We start from the raw sequence: 16,750 nt of genomic DNA on the forward strand, positions 1-16,750 counted from the left end.
ATTCTCACACAAAGACACGAAGGTAGCAAGATACACGATGGAATTTGGAGTAAAGTGATGGAGTTGCGCTCCGAAAAAGTTCAAGAAACTCCGGAAAAAAGGATGAGGGGGCAGGGAGAACCCGCGGTCGATGTGAGTGGCGATAAGGACACACTCACCCTCGCGAGGCTGCGGCTCGATCTCGTTCCCCGGGAGACGCACAGATTTGTGAGGAATGAATCCCCCTCGGTCAGGTCATCAATGTCTTCCTGACGAATCGCCGAGGGCATCTAGTCGCCCTGGATCTAGCCCGGCGGCAAGGCAAAACTCGAGGAAGATCCGCCCCTACAGGACTTCTTCGCCTTTGCCCGCGCCGTCGCTTTTTTCGTGCGCTCCAGGGCCGCCGTCTTCTCCTTCACCATCGCCACAGACGAAGATCGAATAGACCGACGGCACCGGGACGAGAGCGGAGGTGGCGGAGGAATTCAAGAATAAAGGGGGAAAATGAAGGCGCACTGTTCAAAAGCCCTGGGCCAGCGGCTTATATGGAGTTGCTTCCGAGTGACTGACCTGTAGGCCCAGACGATCCTATCAAATCCAGCAACAGTCGCGTGCGCGATACGTGGCGAAAAAGGTGGCACGGAGATCGAGGCGGCTCCGCCCTATCCCATCCGATCACTGCAGCCTCCTCCGCCCCGCGCGCTTCCCAAAATTCGAATCCCGCGAAATCCGCGAGCAGCGGAACAACTTGTCAGACGAAGGATCTCCTCCACACCGTTACTCGGAGCTTTTCAAGTAAAGAAACTCACTCGACTGAAACCAAGAATGGATCAAGGCGGCTGAAAAAGAAGTTGGTGTCTTTACTTAGGTTCATGGATCCAGAACAAGATATACTCATAGCACGAAAAATGGGTCGGAAGAGTTCCCAACTCCTTCCCCACTCAAACCTCAATCCATTCGGGGGCTAATGACGAAGCTATGTACCTAGGGTAGGGTCATGGACCTGTCCAAACTACCCTCCCCAAGGACATCTCTAGAAGAAACCACCTTTCAATCGACTCAGAAGTGTTCCACTCGATGGACTCGAAGACACTCGACCATGAAGCCAACCACTCGACAGCCAGGAGATCTAAAGTCACTCTGCATGCAAACGGTCGGTCATCGAGTAGCTTTTATGGTCATCATAGCACTTTATTTGTGGCGTTACCAGTAACGCCCGATCTTAATGTACCTTAAACCCTACATAACTGAGGGCCGGAGGGGTCTGGCGAACACTATATAAGCCACCCCCCTCCTCAGTGTAAAGGGTTTGAACCCCTGTAACTCATACACACATAATCCAGTCGACCACCTCCGAGCTCCAAGACGTAGGGCTGTTACATCCTCCGGGAAGGGCCTGAACTCGTAAACCTCTTGCGTATACAACTACTCCATAGCTAGGATCTTGCCTCTCCATTCCTACCCCCCTACACTATTGTCAGACTTAGAACCACGACAGTGCTCAAGAAGATTTCATCTGCGACAAGCGATTTGAATGAAGCATTTACGAGCCTGCTCAGAGGCTTTGAGGTATGTAATGAAAATACATAATTTTTGGCAGTGAGGCACGCGCTAGGTGTGCTCCATATGGACAGTAGCCCCTGAGACTCTGGTTGCCTGCCCTAGGCGGCAAACGGAGGATCATATTGTATAAGTAATGAATGTGCTATATGTATGCGCAGGTGTCTAAGGATCCGGCAGCTGACCAGTCCGTTGAAGTTGCCGAACTAAGGAGGCAGATTGGGGCTATTGATGCCGATATCACGCTGGTGAATGAGCGGCTGATTGAGTCACAAGGTATGTGCTCTGCTTTCCTAAATATGTTTTATAGGAAAATTTGAGAGGGGCATGATATTAATGCAATATGTTTGGACTGCAGACGGTGCTGCTGCCATGGAAGCCCTAAGGGCGAAACTTGCCCAAGCCAAGGAACAAGCTCGGGTTAGCAATGCGGCTGCCCTAAAGGCGGCCGAAGAGTTGAGAGCCGAACATGTTGCTCATCACCGAAGCAAGGACAAGATAGCCGAAATGGCTGTTGAGTTGAAAAATGCCGCCGACCGGTATGAGCTCCTTGAGAAGGAGAGTCAGGTTAATTTGGCTGACCTGAACAAGGCACTTAATGCGAGCATGGAGATGCAGACCGGAGTCAGGGGTGTGCGGGAGGAGCTTCGATAGGCCGGTAAAATGACGGCTGGGGGCTCCTACTTACTGCGGACAAAGTTTTTGGATCCTAAGTATGCTCCCCTAGATGGACGCTGGAGTCCTGCAGACGCGTATGTGGACTTGGCGAAGAGTACAGCTGATGCAGCCAAGTTTTTCGAGGATCAAGGTGATAAATAAGTGGAGAAGTTGTTCCGGTCGCAATTCAATGCTCCCGCGCGCCCGCTGCCGTTGAGTGAGAGGATGGCTGCTATGGTGGAGCTTCATAGGCTGTCCAGGCTTGCAATGCGGTCTGTAATAGACCATCTTTGGCCGAAGGGGCCTAAGCCGGACAGTTACTTTGTTTTGGTGCAACAATTCCTTGGGGTTGTATCTCAGATCGACGCCTTGAGTAGGTCGGCATGCATAGAGGGTGCACGAATAGCTCTTGCCTGCGTTAAAGCATATTGGACACATATGGAGGCCACCATTGTAGTGACCCAGAATCCGGCGGGAGGCCAGGATCCGGCCGAGCACTACTTGGAGCAGGTAATAGAAGGTGCCCGCTTAATAGAGGCGCAGTGCTCGAAGAATGTCTTGTTCAAGTGACAAATCGAGTCATTGTAAAAACAATGTTATTTTGAGTACAAGGCTATATTTATACTTTTTGCCCGAAAGTATTATTGTGTCTCCTGTGTGGCCGTTTATATGTATATGTAATCCGAAAGTTAGCAATCGTTGGCTTCAGCCCCCATGCATATGATGCGGGGGTGTTCGTGAAAAATATGCGTAATCACACTTGATCCAACGTCTTGGTCCATATAGGAGGTGATCGCACGTCGAACTAGGCAACCAGACTATATAGCTGTAACACTTTCGCTTAGCCATTGGAGTTTAATGGTGGGGCTACTATGTAGCCCCTGGTACCTTCGCGTGCATCCGAGTATGGGCACGTGTGTACATGACCGGGAAACGGCCCCTCATTAATGCGGAGGAATCCTAAAGATTCCGATGAGTCTTCGAGTGGTTGAACAGTCTCTCGCTGTATCATGACAGTCAATTTTCGGCTTTCTCTACTAAGGTGCTCATCCGGAATAACCAGGGCACAATCGCAGTAGTTCTCCTTTGACCGCCTTAGCCGATAAGAATGGAACGTAAGGTGGCAAACCCAGGAGCCAGGCAAACCCAACATTTGACCAAAGACATGATTCGGAGCTGATGCATATAAGGCCAAACTCGTGACACCGAACACTCCCGAAGGTATTCGGACTTTGCCACATAAAATGGGCTGACGAATGCCCTTTCTTTATGAACCATGTAGTTCCAGGTACGTGCATTATTATGTCGTGGAAAAATGCCAATAACGACAGTAACCTCTGTGGGTACTGTACCCATGGGATGTGAAAACAACAAGAGACAATAAAAAGGATTACACAGGGGCTTAATCTGAAGAGAAACCTGTGAGCGGGGCCCTGCCGCACGTCTGCGCCTTTGTCTCCGTTGTGTCGTTTCCTGGAAGGGTATCGCACGGATTGTGTCTATAAAAAGGAAAACTCGTAAGCATGCGGTGGATAGTAAAAGTGTAAGACATTAGCCTGCTAATAAGGTCAAGCCAAGAGTGGGGCTGTATTAAATATCTGAAGCCCCTGGTGTCCTCTATGGGATTACATATATGGCGATCTGGACCAGTTTTATCCGGGCTGCCGGACTCGTCTAACCGTGTCCGTGGTCTTAACGACCAGGCATGCTTTCTAGTATTGGAGGTCGCTTAGAATCCGGCAGACGGGGCCGTCACGTATTCCTTCTCGTGTGAAGGGCGCTCTGTGTTTCCATTAACGGTGATGACGCCTCGGGGACCAAGCATCTTAAGTGTGAGGTAGGCGTAATGCGGTACTACGTTGAAGCGGGCGAAGGCCGTTCTCCCAAGCAATGCGTGATAGCAGCTCTGGAAGGGTGCGATGGTGAAGAGTAGTTCTTCGCTTCTGGAGTTGCCTGGGGAGCCAAATGTTACCTCTAGTACAACGGAGCCCCTGTCGTAGGCTTCAACGCCTGGTATCACCCCTTCAAAGGTGGTGTTGCTTTGGTTGATTCTGGATGAGTCTATCCTCATCCTGTGGATAGTGTCCTGGTATATTAAATTGAGAATACTGCCGCCATCCATGAGGACGCGGGTAAGATGGTATCCGTCGATTATTGGGTCGAGCACCAAGGCATCTGATCTTCCGCGCTGAATACTAGTCCGGCAGTCCGTGTGATCAAAGGTGATCAAACAAGCCGGCCAGTGGTTAGGTGTGGGTACGACGGGCTCTATAGTGTATGCGTCACTGAGCGCGCATTCGTGCCTTCTCGTGGATGTGTGAGTCGCATGGATCATGTTTACTGTTTTTACCTCTGGTGGGAATTTTTTCTGTCCCCCAGTGTTCGGCTAGCGAGGCTCATCCTCGTCTTCACTTGGTGATTCCCTTTCCTTGTGTTCAGCGTTTAATTTGTCGGCCTGCTTGAAGACCCAGCATTCTCTGTGAGTGTGGTTCACAGGTTTGTCGGGGATGCCATGAATTTGGCACAGTCTATCCAGGACTCTGTTCAGACCGGACGGTCCCTCTTTATTGCCTTTAAATGGCTTCTTTTGCTGACCTGGTCGAGAGCCCCTGAATCTGGCGTTGACCGTTGTGTTGTCCGGGCTCTCTTCCTTGTTTTGACGCTTGTTTTTATTGCGCCGTGGCTTCCCATTGCCATCCCTTATTTTTGATGTGCCTGGGTCGCTGGTGCCTTTATGGGCCAACCAACTATCTTCCCCCGCGCAAAAGCGGGTCATAAGGCTTGTTAAGGCTGCCATTGTCCTTGGTTTTTCTTGGCCGAGGTGTCTGGCGAGCCACTTGTCACAGATGCTGTGTTTGAAGGCCGCTAAGGCTTCGGCATCCGGACAATCGACAATTTGATTCTTCTTAGTGAGAAATATGTTCCAAAGCTTGCGGGCGGACTCTCCGGGCTGTTGGATTATGTGATTTAAATTGTCCGCATCCGGAGGCCGGACATAAGTCCCTTGAAAATTGGCCCTGGAAGCATCCTCAAGTTCCTCCCAACTTCCAATTGAATTTTCGGGGAGGCTTTTCAACCAGTGTCGAGCTGGTCCCTTTAGCTTGAGGGGAAGGTATTTGATGGCGTGGAGGTCATCCCCGTGAGCCATGTGTATATGCAGGATAAAATCCTCGATCCAGACCCTTGGGTCTGTTGTTCCGTCGTATGCCTCTATGTTCACATGTTTGAAACCCTATGGAAATTCATGGTCCAGTACTTCTTCGGTGAAGCACAGGGGGTGGCCAGCCCCTCTATATCTGGACCTGCTATGGCATGCCGTCGGCTGTTGTTGTGTCCGGTCTTTATTCCGAACTGGTATCCGATCGGTATGATCATTTCGGTGACCATAGTCCCGCACCGGGGTCTGTCCTTTAGATCTGTAGATGGACCTAGCCACGTCGGCTTTCTTATCCAGGAGCTTGCATAAATCATGTGCGGCATCGGTAGCTGCTCTGTTGCAGTTATGAAGTGGTTTGTCCGGCCTCCTGGCCGTGTTGTTCTTTGGTTGAACGGCCTCGTCGTCGAATTCTGGCAGAAGCTTGTGTTTTGGATAGCTCTTTGTATGGCGATCGTCGCCGTACTTTTCTTTAGTGTCTAGCACTTTATTCCATCTACGATTGAGCATTTCTTGTGCGGCCTTTAGCCGTTGCTTCTTCTTCTCCAGACTTCTCGCAGTGGCCATGAGCCTTCTGTGGAGGTTATCTCGTTCCAAGCATATTTCTGGGATGATGAATGCATCGTCATCTGGACTGTGTTCTTGTCCCGGGGCGGTTTGGTTAATTCGTCCCTCGGGATCATTGTGATCGGGCGTCTGCTCCGAGCTGTGTTCGGCGTGACCTGGCTCATCCTGCTCCATTGTTGGGTCCATATGGTCGTTGTTGCCTTCGGAGTTGACTGGGGTGTCGATTTTTCTGGCGCTCTTGTCGCTATTTTTACTGTTGCTGGACTTGGAGCGGTGTCTGCGCCGTCACTTTGGTTTTTGCCCGGGGGTTTTATCTTCCGGATTGTCGCCATCGTCCTCCTTGGGCGTGTCCTCCATGTATATATCGTATGAAGAGGTGGTAGTCCAGCGCCCAAGTGATTCTGAATCTTCTCCTGCATCATCGTCCATACCGTCGATGCCTTCGGAGTCGAAGTCAAGCACGTCTGATACATCATCGACGGTGGCAATGAAGTGGGTGGTGGGTGGGCAATGAATTCCTTCGTCGCCTGCTTCCCACTCAAGCCAGACATAGTTTGGCCAAGAGTCTCCTAACAAAGAGAGAGATTTTAACGAGTTCAGCCAGTCTCCAAAGGGCGAGTGCTGGAAGATATCCGCAGCACTGAACTCCATTACGGGAGCCCATCTAGGCCCGGCGGGCTTCGGAGCGCGCGGACTGGAACCTACAGCCAGAGACGAGTCCGGGGGTCCGGTGTCACATGCTTCTTTAGGGGTGAGACCTGTGTTCGGCTCTACCACCGATGAGTGTGCGGCCTGCAGGGCGGGGTCCATCCACCCGTCCTTGGGCAATGCAGACGGCTCCAGATTTAGGTCCGAGGCTACCGCAGGGGTACTATCCCGAGCGTTGTCCGCCGGCAGGTCTAAGCCATGCTGATCATGACTATTCGGCGCTCCTGGCTCAGGCTCGATTCCGTCGAAGATCAAGTCTCTGCGATATCGGCCGTGTAGTTCAGGTTTCCAAACCTGACCTGGTGGCCAGGGGCGTAGGTGTCGATCTGCTCCAGTTGGGCAAGCGAATTGGCCTGCAGTGCAAAGTCGCCGAACATGAAGATCTGTCCGGGGAGAAAAGTCTCACCCTGGACCGTGTTGTTGATGATTGAAGGAGCCATCAAGCCTTGTAGCGACGACACAGAGGAACTCTTAATGAAAGCACCAATGTCGCTGTCAAAACCAGCGGATCTCGGGTAGGGGGTCCCGATCTGTGCGTCTTAGGCTGATGGTAACAGGAAGCAAGGGACACAATGTTTACCCAGGTTCGGGCCCTCTCGATGGAGGTAAAACCCTACTTCCTGGTTGGTAAGATAATTTTTTTTGGTATTTTTATGATATAGATGGAAAAGTAAAGATGCAAATAAAAGTAGATGGAAAACTTATGTGATAAAAGATAGACCCGGGGGCCATAGGTTTCACTAGTGGCTTCTCTCAAGAGAGCATAAGTATTATGGTGGGTGAACAAATTACTGTCGAGTAATTGATAGAAAAGAGCATAGTTATGAGATTATCTTGGCATGATCATGTATATAGGCATCACGTCCGTGACAAGTAGATCGAAACGGTTCTGCATCTACTATTATTACTCCACACATCGACCGACTCCTGCCTGCATCTAGAGTATTAAGTTCATGAAGAACAGAGTAACGCATTAAGAAAGATGACATGATGTAGATGGATAAACTCATGCAATATGATATAAACCCCATCTTTTTATCCTCGATGGCAACAATGCAATATGTGCCTTGCTGCCCCTGTTGTCACTGGGAAAGGACATCGCAAGATTGAACCCAAAGCTAAGCACTTCTCCCATTGCAAGAAAGATCAATCTAGTAGGCCAAACCAAAATGATAATTCGAAGAGACTTGCAAAGATAACTTAATCACACATAAAAGAATTCAGAGGAGAATCAAATATTTCTCATAGATAAACTTGATCATAAACCCACAATTCATCGGGTCTCGACAAACACACCGCAAAAAGAGTTACATCGAATAGATCTCCAAGAAGATCGAGGAGAACTTTGTATTGAGATTCAAAGAGAGAGAAGAAGCCATCTAGCTAATAACTATGGACCCGAAGGTCTGTGGTAAACTACTCACAACTCATAGGAGAGGCCTTGGAGATGATGTAGAGGCCCTCTGTGGTTGATTCCCCCTCCGGTGGAGCGCCGACAAAGGCTCCAAGATGGGATCTCGCGGATACAGAAGGTTGCGGCGATGGAAATAGTTTTTCGTGGTGCTCCTCGATGTTTTTGGGGTACGTGGATATATATAGGAGGAAGATGTAGGTCGGTGGATGATACGTCCATTTTGCATCATGCTTTTATATCAATATTTATTGCATTATGGGATGTTATTACACATTATATCTCAATACTTATGGCTATTCTTTCTTATTTTACAAGGTTTATCATGAAGAGGGAGAATACCGGCAGCTGAAATTCTGGCTGGAAAAGGAGCAAACATTGGAAACCTATTCTGCACTGCTCCAAAAATCCCGAAACTCCGCGAAACATGTTTTTGGAATTAACTAGCACACATGCTCGTGCGTTGCAACGGGAAAAAATATATCCTGCTCCCAATCCAGTAAGTATGGCTCAAACTCACAAAGGTCCACATCATCTATTTAAACACAAAGTGGAACTCGTATTGCTGCTCATCGTCTTCTCTGTCTGGATCAAAACTCTTAAATGTCTATGTCATCATCTATTTCAAAACATATGTCTACTTATCCTATTTCCTGCACCTCCATGAGCCAAACCAGGGACTCTCAAAAAATATTTGAGTTATCGAAGAATACATCCAGTCTGGACTTGTGGACCCCTTTGTCTCGTTTTGTCTTTGACACATGCATCATGTCCAGAGCCGTCGAACACACGACCATGCATGCTCTAGTTACGTATTTAACACATTTGTCTAAAAACATATTTGGCACATCATGTGATGTTCCTTTGTTTCATGTCGTATTAAATTAATGGACTACAGGTAGCCGCCGTTGGTCTTGAGTCGCGAGTAGCCCTGGACCCTAGACCCGAGGCATGTGGTGCCTAGCATCATGCAGAGAGGCTTGCATCTAGAGCGCTCGAGTCGTTATATATTTGACACATCATCCAACATACACTAATCTTCTTTTATCAGCTCATTGTTTTCTCCCAAGGCGGCTGGTGGCAATTGAGTTGATAATCGGTTTAACTGAGCGAGGTGGGACTATTGACAAAATAAGACACATTAGCCGCAAAAAAAACAAAAGAATACATGTCATCTATTTTTAATCTAATAATAATATGTAAAGCCCGAGGCACAGGGTGGAGTAGTGCATAGAGGGGGGAGGCGGAATGGGACAAATTATTATTTTTTGCCAAGCGTGGAGAAAAAGAGATTGTGCATTAGGAGTAAAGAATTGCGGTGGGAGAGGAAGTCCTGTGTTTGAACACCGTAGAACGAGCTTCAAAAAAACACCGTAGAACACGATGAATTTTGTGGCTGCTTGCATCCTCCGATGCGATAAAGTAAACTGCATAGCATGTCCCATAAGACCGCAAGTATATTTTTCACTTCTCGCTGCAGCAGCCCAGCTCGGCCCATGACGGGAAAAGGAGCTATGGCCCACACAGAAAAGCTCAACAACACAGCAAAACATTTTTAAGGGCAGATTCCTATATGACGCCCGTGTGCATCCGTTCGTCGCTGCTTCAATGAAGCGAAGCGAGGGAATGAGGCGCACAGGCCAGCCCAATTCGAGCGAGACCTGGTTTTGAGAACCTTCTAATAGGTTCCCTGAACCAGTTTTTTTTTCTTTTCCTAGTCTTTCCGTTTTTTTCCTGTTCTTTTTACCTTTTGTTTCTTTTTTCTATTTCTGTTTCTTTTCTTCATTTTATCTTTTTTCGTTTTACTTTTATACATTGTTTTCAAGAAAATGGTTTGAAATCCCAAATTTTGTTCATGATTTCAAAAATTGTTCATGGATTCAAAATTTTGTTCACCTTTAAACAAAATTGTTCAGCGTTTATCAGAAAATGTTCAATATGTATTTAATATTTGTTTAGTGTATATAACAAAATTGTTCAACGTGTAGTTAAAAATAGTTCAACTTATATTACAAAAATGTTCAATGTATATTTAAATTTTTTGCATCATATATGACAAAAATGTACTCTGTGTAATTTAAAATTGTTCAGCGTATTTTCACAAAAAATTCAATGTATATTTGAAACTTATAAAATTCAACAAATCTTTGGATTTTCAAAAAAAATATGGTCAATAATTATTCATGTTTTTTGTAAAAAATCAGGTTTTAATTTTTTTCGAGAAATCGTTATTCATTTCTTGAAGGAATGATTAAAAGACGTTGTACATAATACCTACCATTGAGGGCTGCAATCTAACACATAGTCAGGCGCTAGTTTAATGATGAGAAAGCTGGCTATATATTGATGGATTGCGGGTTCGACTCCAGGGAACGCTGCATTTTTCGTTGCATTTCCCTTTTACGTGCGCTCGTGGGAATGGGCCGGGCCGTTTTGCGCGTACCAGCGAAAGATTTTACATTCGCTCGTAGGAATGGGCCAGCCCGTTTTGCACAAACCAGCAAAAGCTGCTCGTTTTGACGCACGCGAGCGTTAGCTAGGAGCACTCGTTTTTAAGGTTCCGGGACAGACGGAATTTTAGTACCACCTCAGATAATATAAATCATCTAAATCGGATAAAACCAAAAAGAAAAAAATTACTTAAACGGGACGAAACAAAGTGAAACCAAACCAAGAATACCTACTCCCTTTAATAGTAGGTATAGATAAGAATTATTGAGCGAAAGAAATACATCAGGGGGCCCACACCCTGGCCAGGAGGGTGGGGGTGCGCCCACCCCTACTGGGCGCGCCCCTGTCTCCTGGGCCCCCTGGTGCCCCCCCCGGTGTTCATGTTCTGCTATATGACGGCTTTTACTCTGGAAAAAATCAAGGGCAAGCTTACGGGACGAAACTCCGCCGCCATGGGGCGGAACCTTGGCGGAACCAATCTAGGGCTCCGGCGGAGCTGTTCTACCCGGGACACTTCCCTCCGGGAGGGGGAAATCATCACCAACGTCATCACCAACGATCCTCTCATTGGGAGGGGGTCAATCTCCATCAACATCTTCACCAGCACCATCTCCTCTCAAAACCCTAATTCAGCTCTTGTATCCAATCTTGTATCCAAACCACAAATTGGTACCTGTGGGTTGCTAGTAGTGTTGATTACTCCTTGTAGTTGATGCTAATTGGTTTACTTGGTGGAAGATCATATGTTCAGATCCTTTATGCATATTATTACTCCTCTGATTATGAACATGACTATGCTTTATGATTAGTTATGTTTGTTCCTGAGGACATGGGTGAAGTCTTGCTATTAGTAGTCATGTGAATTTGGTATTCGTTCGATATTTTGATGAGATGTATTTTGTCTTTTCCTCTAGTGGTGTTATCTGAACGTCGACTACATGACACTTCACCATTATTTGGGCCTAGAGGAAGGCATAGGGAAGTAATAAGTAGATGATGGGTTGCTAGAGTGACAGAAGCTTAAACCATAGTTTATGCATTGCTTCGTTAGGGGCTGATTTGGATCCATATGTTTAATGCTGTGGTAGTTTACCTTAATACTTCTTTTGTAATTGCGGACGCTTGCAATAGGGGTTAATCATAAGTGGGATGCTTGTCCAAGTAAGGGCATTACCCAAGCACCGGTCCACCCACATATCAAATTATCAAAGTACCGAACGCGAATCATATGAGCGTGATGAAAACTAGCTTGACGATAATTCCCATGTGTCCTCGGGAGCTTCTATCTCATTATAAGAAATTGTCCAAGCTTATCCTTTGCTACATAAAGGATTGGGACACCTTGCTGCACTTTATTTACTTTATTTACTTGTTACTCGTTACAATTTATCTTATCACAAAACTATCTACACTAAAAAAATACACTTCTGTGATGATACGTGTTTGTCACAGTAGGTCGCGTTTTTTGTCATGCATGTACATCCATGACAAATTTATGACAGAATCAAGATAGTCATACCTGTGTTGTCGTAGAAGTGTTCCATGACATTACCAAAATTATCATCACGGAAGTGTCCACTTCTATGATGATAAATCGCGCGTCACAGAAGTGCTTTCGTCAAGGGTGACCGACACGTGGCATCCACCATAACGGAACGCCGTTAAGCTATCGGGTCGGGTTTTGGCTCCGATAACCCGTTAACAGCCCCGACCGATGGGGATTTTCCACATGTAAAATCATCATTGGCTAGAGGAAACACGTGTCGGCTCAATGTTGGGACAGATGTCATCCGTTCATTGGACCGAAGTCGCCTATGATATGGCGACACGTGGCACGGCCCAACAGAGGCCCATTCCTGTGAAAAGGTAGGCCCGTTTGACTTGGTCAAAAGGTGGCGGCCAGGCCCATGGAAAGCATGTTAACGGCCTGTTCGCATATAGCCCATTTACAGCCCGCTAACCCAGGGCCCGTTACGGCCTATCTGAATTAGGCCCAGTAGCGTCATATGGGCCGTCCAATATGATTCAACCCATTTTAACTTCCGGCCCATGTGTGGCCCATGACTTCTTTCGGCCCATATGAGGACCTTTGCAACTCTTGGCCCATTAACGGCTCGTGGTGAAACTGGCCCGTAATGAACAGTGTATCACTTTATACCCATTAACGGCCCGTTATTCCATTGGGTCGTTTCCAGCCCAAGTTATCTTTCGGCCTTCTCAGGGCCATTGATTCTTGGGCTCATTTGCAGCATTCGGTTACATACGGCCTGTTACTGTCATTTTCTGCTTGTGGGCCAAATTCAGCCCATCGTTACAGTCAGCCCATTTGCGGACCGTTAATACGTTGGGCCGTTTTCATGTCAAAAAAAACCCGTTGGGCTGTTTTCATAGAGTTATCAAATACGGCCTATTAACGGCCCGTTATGGTCCACGAATAGTACGGCCCATGATTGGCGAAATGATGATACGCCCCGTAGAAGGCCCATGGATCCTACGGCCCGTATGAGGCCCATGGATAGTACGGCCCGTAGAAGGCCCATGGATCGTACGGCCCGTAGAAGACCCATGGACCCTAAGGCCCGTATAGAAAGCCGATGGATCCTACGGCCCGTATAGAAGGCCAATGGATCCTACGGCCGGACGAAGGCCCATGGATCATACGGCCTACAGGAGGCCCATGGTTACAACAGTCCGTGTGTTGCCATGATTATTTTGGCCTAGTTACCAAAAATAGGCTATTATGGCCACTAGAAAAACACAAAAAAAGAACTGCAGTGACTACAAGCAAACAACTAAACAAGGCAATAAGGAAATAAATAAGCAAGCAATTAAGGTTAGCCTATTACCGCTATTACACATATTACATCCACTAGGCATCAAAATTCGCCACCAATGCAAATATAGGGAACAAAGCAGCATATTACATACACTGGCCGTCAAAATTGGCCACCAGTGCAAATAAACGCGACAGCAAAACAAGAGCATAACTGAAAGAACTTCAGAAAAGCTCAAGAAACGTTATCCTGGGTATCCACCATGCTGGCAATAAGCTTAGGAAGCTAATTAGCTTTGTCCTGTTTGGCGCTAAAATCCTCCAACACTTGCTGTTGCACTAGAAAGTATGCATCTGAATGCTCCAAGGACTTCCGCAGTCCTTCCGCTTCTTGTCGTAGTACAGCTAATCAATGTCTTTCAGCTTGTAGTTGAGACTCAAGAAACCGAACTGATTCAGACAATGATTTTGAATAGCTTGTGCATGCGGTAGTGGCCAGTAACTCGCACACTAAACCAAGACAGGACTTTGGGGTTGTCTTGCTGTCTTCAAGATAGTCTTCCTTGGCTGTTTTATCAGCTTTGTTGGAGACCAACAAGGATGTGTCACTATCCTGAACCTTATCTGCATTACTTCCTTTACCATTGCTTAATAAGGCACTCTTCCCCAATGTTCTGTCAGCATTCTAAAATAAGAAACAAGCAGACACATAACAAGTTTAGCATGTACTAGTATATGAAACTCATTTCGGTGAACCAATTCATTAGTAAGGTGGACAGGATTAAACTACCAAGTCTTCTATTGCCAAGTACTGGTACATAATAAAAGCATCAAAGAAACATATATCTATGTCCTATGGTCACTGCATTGTCTTGCCAAATCAAAATAGAGAAACGGTCCAAATCATATCAGTTCAAGACAAAGCAGCAGTGAAAGAATACAAAGCGTGGGAAACTACACGGCATAACAAGATTTCAGATGGGTACCACGGGTCTACATATACAACAACACTATTGGCTCTGTTGTGATGCTAGTAATGTGCATGATATGAAAGTCAACTGTATACACAATTGAAATTGAAATCAACAGAGCTATTGATAAGAGCAAACCTGTTAAAGAAACATGCGTGAACATACCTGCTGTGCCATTGGAGTTTCGATTGGATCCTTCAATTTAAAAATAAGTTTGTATGATTAAATAAAGTGATACAAGAGCAAATCAATCATAGTTAAAAAAGGCGCGCCTAAGCAAGCGCTTAAACGCGCCTAGGCTCTAGGCGTTGGCAAAACGCATTGCGCATAACTACGCATAATATGTGCATAACTGCACATAAGCATGCGCTTTGGTCAGTAAAGCGCAAGGCGGTGGCAAAACGCACAATTAACGCCTAGCGATTTTTTGAACTATGATAGCAATGGAATCTTAAATTAGAACAGTTGTTCTTCAGGTTTAGGCACTTGTTCTACATGAATAGAGTATAGTAAGACGCAAGAATAAAATACTTAAAAATAGAAAATGAGCTCATAGACCTTACAACATTCTTGGTTCGGGACCAGTACAGAACAAGGCATTCCCAATCATCGTCCAGTAAATGTGTCTCGGGAGAACGTAAGGGAATTTGATGAGTTTATTTGCCGGTGAAGTACATTTTCTTCAGGTAATTCCGATACTGCCACCAAGCATTCTTGAAGATAGCAGAGGTATTAGCACAGGTTACCTCATCCTGAGTTTCCAAATCGGTCCTTCTCTATAGAGAAAAATGGGAAAATTTGTTGTATTATAACCATCATGGAGGTAGGATGTATGGGACGAAGCAAAGTAATTGCCATGAATAACATTACTTACACATAACTCCTGGACAAACACCTGCAACTGGCATTTTCCTTCATCTTCAGTATAATATTTCCAAGATAGGAAGATACGCACATACGATTTAACAAAATCAAATGCGATAGATGCTAAACTACGACTGGCTGGTTGTGCTTCCTCCATAGGAATAGGCGTACTAACTGGTGGAGTTGGGGTTCGCCGTGATCGTACTGGCCCTTTGGGCACTGGAGCTGCCTTACTAACTGCTCTTGTTTGGGAGCTCTGTGGTGGAGATGGTGTTGTGTCAACAGGAACTGGGTTACTATCGGCTGGGGTTGGGGTTAGATTGGGTGAAGCTGGTTCTCTGTCCATCGCAGTAGGGGTACAATCTGCGAGAGTTTGGGTTATGTGTGGTAGGGCTGGTTCTTGTGCATGTACAACCGGGGTGCTATCTCCACCAAGAGGTAGCACTATTTTATTTGAAGACCGTGTTTTTATTCCGCTAGATACTGGCATCACCGGCTCCAATTCAAATGGCTGGTAAACAGGAAACATAGTTGAATGTACAGACATTGTATGAGAGACAGATGCAATAGATAGTGTGGAAAAAAGAGGGCATGAAATAGTTGACATGTATATTGTTTAGCTAAAATGGATAGCATGACATAATTTCACATATATGATGTCTATCTAAACTGGATAGCATAGCATAACATAATTCAAAGATATGATGAATAACTAAACAGGATTGCATGACATAATTCACCTATATGTTATCTAAGTAATCAGGATTGCATCATTTAATTCACATATGTGATTTATATGCTAAACAGAGGGCAGTCGATATGATGTCTGAACTAAGAACATGGTGTTGAATATTGTGTATATGATGTCTAAACTATGCAATGCAAGACACCGTATGCATGATATGAGCAGTATAACTGTGCCAAGTTAGAGCATACACCTCAGTGGGGGAATAGGACTGGTCATCTGTCTCTGAATCCATCTTTGAGGAGTTATCGGGACCCAACAAGAGATCTGCTTCAACAGGTAGCACTGTCTGCTCTGAAGGCCTTGTTTTCACTCCAGATTTTTTCATCTCCCACCCAAATGGCTGATTCACAGGAAGAGTAGTTTAATGTACAAACATTGTCGACAAATGGAAATGTAATGAAGAAAAGGATGGGCAAGATATCATTCAAATATATGATGTCTGGTTAAACAGGATGGCATTGCACATTTCACATATATTATGGCTGGCTAAAAGACATGAGACTGCATAATTCCCATATATGATATAGAAACTGAACATGTGGCATTACAGAACATGTCTAAACTAAGCAGATGACATATATGATGTCAAAAGTAGGCACTGCAAGGCAACATACATGATATGACTAACATCATCATGCCAAGGTAGAGCAAACACCTTGGGGGGTAAATAGGAGTGGTCAGCGGCGTCTGAATACGCCTCAGAACAGATATCTTCCTCTGGATTACAATCTAGAGAGGGGTGGGGAGGGTTTGCCATTGAACCCACCATGGAGCGATGTCTGCATGACATTGTATTGCCGCGCAAAACTCTTGTCTTTTTCTCTACATGTTCAGCATGACTATGTACAATATCTGACATGCATACGAAAAAAATATGGTGATATTATGTAAGGAGAGCATGCAGAAA

The sequence above is a fragment of the Triticum dicoccoides genome, chromosome 2B, assembly GCF_002162155.2.
Source record: "Triticum dicoccoides isolate Atlit2015 ecotype Zavitan chromosome 2B, WEW_v2.0, whole genome shotgun sequence".
Classification (NCBI taxonomy): Eukaryota; Viridiplantae; Streptophyta; class Magnoliopsida; order Poales; family Poaceae; genus Triticum; species Triticum dicoccoides.